Below are 5,913 nucleotides of genomic sequence, written 5' to 3' on the forward strand. Positions count from 1 at the left end.
ACCACCACGTGGCTCACACAGACACGAGGATTCCCGCCACGTGTGACCAGTGACTACCACATGGCTCACACAGACACAGGGATTCCCATCTCCACATGTGACCAGTGACCACCGCGTGGCTCACACAGACACGGGGATTCCCATCTCCACAGACACTCCCACTGGACAGGCTGCCCTAGGAAGTTCCCGCAGACCACACTTGGTGTTTAAAACTGGGCTTTCTTCCTCCCTGTTACCCAAAGCCTTTGTAAAAGGCTCTTGGTTGTGCGCTGAGCCCCCTGCACCGGGCGGTTTCCCCGTAGCCTGTGGGTGAAGGTGGAGCTGAGGATGAACTCGTGGGTCCCAGGGGAAGACCATTCCCTTACTCCCTGGTGAGAGGCGCGGTGTCTGCAGGATCTACAAGGCCCCTCGCACGAGGGACATTTGGCTCATCCATTGGCAACATGGGCGGCAGGACCGGGGCGCTGACAGCCAGTCGGCCGTGCGAGGACCCCTGCACGGGCGTCGCGAAACTTCCCAGCGGCTTCCCGACGCCATCATACATTTTTCAGGCAAGGCAAATGGTCTGCGCGCTACGTGGGCCCAATCCTGACACAGCAGCACGGGACCCTGCAGTACTTCAACCCCATATAAATAAATCACAGGGTGCAGATTGCAAGCCGTCGGTTATGCGTTCCAGGCAGCCCTGGAGAGCCGCCTTCTCGCAGGGAGGCTGCTGCCCCAGGAAGGAAGCACCTTCTGTCCTCAGGCACGACGGGGCCCTGCTCTGCACTCCCTCCTGCACGTCTGTGTGGCCTCAGCCATACTGCCTGGCTCCTCTGAGCACCCGGATCACGGGGAGGAGGTAGGAGGTAGCCGCTGCCTGTTGGCTCCCATCACCCCTGGGGCAGAGTCCAAATTCCTCAATGAAACCCACTGAACCCTGCACAACCTGGGATCCGCTGAGCCCTGGGGCCTCCCCTCCTGAACCCCCAACCCTCAGTCTGGACCCCTCGGGGACTCCCAGGCAGGGAGAGCTCACTCTTCCCTCCTCCAGCCTTCACCGGGTGTGTTTCCACCGAGAACCCGCCTGCACCGTCGTGGGCGGGGCCTAGAGCTCTGTGGAGGCCCAGGCACTACATGGGCATTTAAATACGGCCGACCCGGCCAATGCCCTAACGCAGGCAGGGCCCAGAGACCAAGAGAGGCCCATACACTGCACGTCCTGGCGTTAAATACCACCGCCCCGGCTGATGCCCCGTGGAACTCGCAGAGTAGCCTCCGTGCTCCCGCCGTGACAGACTTCACACCAGCCTGGACATTCAGACTCAAGGTTAGAAATCTCAGCTTCCCGACGACACACAGCCATGCCCCCTGCCTCCCTCCATCGCCTCCGGCTTCACTCTCACGGGAAGGGGGCTTCGGGCTCTTGCCGGGCCCGCACTCCGAGTGGCCATGCTAGGTCCAGGTCCTGCACAGAGCGCCTTTGGCTGCCCCCACACCAGGCCCAGCACCGCAGGCAGAGGACTTGGAAGAGGAAGACACGTGGTGCTCGTGGGACCTTTGGGGCAGGAGCCTCAGGAACCCCAGGGCCTTGGGGTACTCAGGATGGGGTTGCAAAGGCAGCTCAGGCCTCAGCGGGGCTGGAGGGGAACACAGGTCCCCTCTTGCCTGGGGCTAAGGGTGGTGCTGTCCTCGCCAGGGCCTTCACGGTCAGACCAAAGCCTCGGTCTTGTTGGCGTCTGGTGTGAATTGCAGCCATCCCACAGGTGGTGTGCAGAGCCAGCTCATAAGAGCTGAGACTTCACATCCTGGAATCGGGTGAGCTGGCCATCATACACAGAACTGTTAAAATTAAATCAGCCTGGTGTGGGGGCTCATGCTGTAATCCCAGCACGCCAGGAGTCCGAGGAGGGAGGATGGTTTGAGGACAGGAGTGAGAGACCAGCCTGGGCAACACAGCAAGATCTCACCTCTGCAGATAAAAAAATAAATAGGCCAGGCGAGGTGGCCTGTAATCCCAGCACTTTGGGAGGCCAAGGCAGGTGGATCACAAGGTCAGGAGACAGACCATCCTGGCTAACACGGTGAAAACCCGTCTCTACTAAAAATACAAAAAAATTAGCCAAATGTGGTGGCAGGCGCCCGTAGTCCCAGCTACTTGGAAGGCTGAGGCAGGAGAATGGCGTGAGCCCGGGAGGCGGAGCTTTCAGTGAGCCGAGATCGCGCCGCTGCACTCCAGCCTGGGTGACAGAGCGAGACTCTGTCTCAAAAATAAATAGATAAATAAATAAGCTGGATGTGGTGGCATGTACCTGTGGTCCCAGCTCCTCGGGAGGCTGAGACAGGAGGATCACTTGAGCCCAGGAGGTTGAGGCTGCAGTGAGCTGTGGTTGCGCCACTGCCCTCCAGCCTGAGTGATGGAGCAAAACCATATCTCAAAAACAAATTAAATCATAAGAACTTACAAATAAAGAAGTCACTAAAAACAGAAGTGCTGAACACAGCACGCGCCACTGCCTCTCACGCTGCGGCCCTGTGTGCTCCTCCAGGATCCTGAGGTTGGTCGTGGGTCGTGTCTGTCTGAGGTCGGGTCACGTGGGTGTCACCGCAGGGTGCCCGCCCCTGCCTGCAGCATGTCCCCTTGGCAGCTCGAAGCCGGCCCCGGTGGGAGCATTTGCACCACAGGTATTGGCAGACGCTCCCCATCTGGGCTCTTTCTTCCTCGGAGCCAGTGGTCACGGTCGGCAGCCCACCCCGAGCCACGGAGGTCACAGCAATGTCAGCCTGACCGCGTTCCCCCATTCCAGGCTGCCCTCCGTGGAGACGGAGACGCTCCTCGCTGAAAAGCGCTGCTGGGGTGGAGGAAACACTCGCTCTTAGGAAACCCACTCAGCCAGCAGTGGGGAAAAGCTGAGCTTCTTTTCTGTAGGATGTTTTCTTTTTTAAGTTCTTATCTGAAAGCAAAGAAGAGGCTGGACACGGGCTGTCCAAGGGCTTCAGCTTGCCTGGGTCCTGGGGGCCTCTGGGTTCTGTACCTCCGACCCTCTGCTCCCTGTGGCCTCCCACCTTGGACCGAAAAGGCCACGGTCAGCAAATGCCCCAACCAAGGAAAGAGGAGCTGGGGCCGGGCAGCTGCTGTGAGGTTGGGCGAGGCCTTGTGGCCACAATGGATGTTCCCCTCCAGCCTAGAGCTGGCCGGAGAGTGCTGCCGAGAAGGCCGGCCCCATGGCCGGGGCTGTGGGGGGCAGGGGCTGGAACAAAGGAGCAGATGGGCTGGACAGCCTTGGCCCTGTCCCCAGAGGCTTCCAGACACATCTCTGGCCCTGAGCTCGAGTGCCTTGTGGCCTTCCAGGGAGGCCGGCGCCCGCTTCCCCAGACTGGGCAGCCTCGCCTGGTCCCGTGGTCCTGGGGAAAGAAAAGCCTGGGCCGGGGACAGGGAGAGAGCTGCGGAGTTGAAAAGGGATGCAGGCCCCTGGGAGCAGCTGTGGGGCGGAGGCGGGGGGTGGGGGCCGTGGCCAGCACTCAGTGGGCTGGGAGACGTTTCAGGGCTCTGGGTTCTGGGTTCAGGGCTGGAAGATGGATGGAGGGACCAGCATTGGCTTGAGAGCAAGGCTCCGCCGTCCTGGGGCTGGGCTGCTGTGAGCCCTCAGGCCGTGCGTCTGGGAAGCTGGAGGTGGGGGTGTCCGAGGGACAGGGGACAGTGGGCTGGGCCTGCACCAGGAGACTCGCCGGGGCAGCCATCATAGGCAGGTGTGTGCGGGTGGCGGTGAGGCTCAGCCTCGGGACACGGGAGGCCACACATGAGCTGTGACCTGCACAGGCACCCAGACCAAGCTGCCCAGGAGCTATGGGTCCTCCCAGACAGGCACGAAGGCCCAAGACCATCTTCTTCCTGCATTTCCCAGAGCTCCTCCCACCCAGGGCCCAGGGAGTTCTTGGGGCTGGGAAGCATCATCCGTTCTGCAGGGCAGGGAGGGGCTGAGCACAGATTGCTGGGCTTGCAAAGGGAGTGAGCGCCAGCTGCCCCTACAGGCCACGGGGTGGCCGTCACCCTTCAGGGGCTCCATGAACAAGTTTCCTCGGACGTGATGAGCTCCCTGTCACGGGAGGTAAGCAAGAGGGGTCCTCGGATGTGATGAGCTCCCCGTCATGGGAGGTAAGCAAGAAGGGGCGGTACTCAGCCCTCTGTGGTGTTTGCTGGCCAATCTTCAATTTTCCCTTCCAGCTAAGACTCTGATTTTCCTTTGGGAAAGTGCACCATCTCAGTCAGTGTGGCTGGGGGCTCCCCCACCCCTAGGCTCCCAGTGGGCCCTCCACCCAGGGCTGGCCCAGACCCCGGTGATTGTCCCAGAGGTGAGCAGGGACCCAGGCCGAGTCACTCAGACTCTGGGACTGGGACACTCAGAAAGAGGCCCCTCCCTGCAGGGCCACCAGAGTGTGGGGAACCTGCCTGGGAATGCAGCCCAGGTGGAGAAAAGCAGAGCCAGAGGTGGGAGAGTGCACGCCCTGATCGTGCTGTTGGAGCACCTGAATCCAGCCGCGCCTGAAGCCCACCACCCCGTACTTTCTGGTAGGAGCCAGAAATATCCACCTTGTAAATACCCACCTTGACCTCAATCAGTCTGAGCGGGTTTCCGTCACTCGGACCTGAAGAGTCTTTGCTAACGCCCTCTGCTAGGATGCAGCCCGCCCGGTCTGTCTGTGGCTCTGCCAGCTTCCCGAGCGCCTCTGCAGCTGTGCCTGATGACAGCCTCCTGGGGTTGCCATCTCTCCCTGCCCCTTTGCCCCCCTTATCTTGCATCTTGGGGCGAAGACTCCTCTCTTCCCTCCCAGTCTTCAGGCCCTCCGGAGCCCCACCCAAGGCTGCAGTGCCCCCACCCTCGTTCCAAAGACACAAACCGAAGCAGCCACACGGGGAACCCAGAGGAAAGTCTCCGAGGGGCACAGCCTGTCGCCCCACGGAAGCCGACTCTTCCTCAGCCTGCCTTGCCAGCACAGGGGGAGGTGGGACGTGGGGAGAGGACCCCACGCAGACCCCACGTCAGATCCCCATTCCCCGCCCCTTGTCATTTCCAGCTGTGAGGCCCCAGGCAAGCTACGTCACCACTCCAAGCCTCGCAGATTAAAGATGGGGCCAATAACTCCAGCCGCCTCCTTCTGGAAGTGTGGAGAACACGCCTGCCCAGGCTGCCTGGCCACGGCTGCCCTGCTCCCAGGCAGCGGCACAGGGCTGGATCCCAGGGGCTCCTTGGGCCAGGGGTGGGGCTCGGCTGGATCCTGCAGTGCTCTGGCATCCACCTGACAACCGCTATCCTTCTCACCGACTCCATAAAACCCACCAAGAAAAGCCGTGCAGGACATCCCGGCCCACAGCACTTCACAGTTACTCAGATGCTGCTGCGTCCAGCTCAGGGAGTGAAGGAGGGGAAAGGAAAAAGGAAGGAAGGGGGTGCGTGCAGTGGCTCACGCCTGCGAGGTCAGCACTTTGGGAGGCTGAGGCAGGAGGATCGCTTGAGCCCAGAAGTTCAAGACCAGCATGGACAACTTAGGGAAACCCCGTCTCTACAAAAAATAAAAGAATTAGCCTGGTGTAGCCGCAGGCCCCGTAGTCCCAGCTACTCGAGAGGCCGGGGCAGGAGGATCCCTTGAGCCAGGGAGGTCGAGGCTGTAGTGAGCTGAGATCGCACCACTGCACTCCAGCCTAAGTGACAGAGCAAGACCCTGTCTCAAAAAACATTTTTTTATTTTAATTTTTTTTTTTTTTTTTGAGACAGAGTCTCGCTGTCATCCAGGCTGGAGTGCGAGTGCGGTGGCGCGATCTTGGCTCACTGCAAGCTCCGCCTCCCGGGTTCACGCCATTCTCTTGCCTCAGCCTCCCGAGTAGCTGGGACTACGGGCGCCTGCCACCACGCCCGGCTGATTTTTTGTATT

At 60.7% G+C, this 5,913-nt stretch overlaps 1 pseudogene; it reads right to left on the reverse strand.

Moving 5' to 3' along the window:
- Window positions 1-1,017: 1,017 nt before the first annotated feature.
- LOC101142674 (uncharacterized) lies at window positions 1,018-4,783 on the reverse strand (annotated as a pseudogene).
- Between the last annotated feature and the right edge of the window lie 1,130 nt (window positions 4,784-5,913).

Source organism: Gorilla gorilla, chromosome 6 (assembly GCF_029281585.2).
Source record: "Gorilla gorilla gorilla isolate KB3781 chromosome 6, NHGRI_mGorGor1-v2.1_pri, whole genome shotgun sequence".
Lineage (NCBI taxonomy): Eukaryota > Metazoa > Chordata > Mammalia > Primates > Hominidae > Gorilla > Gorilla gorilla.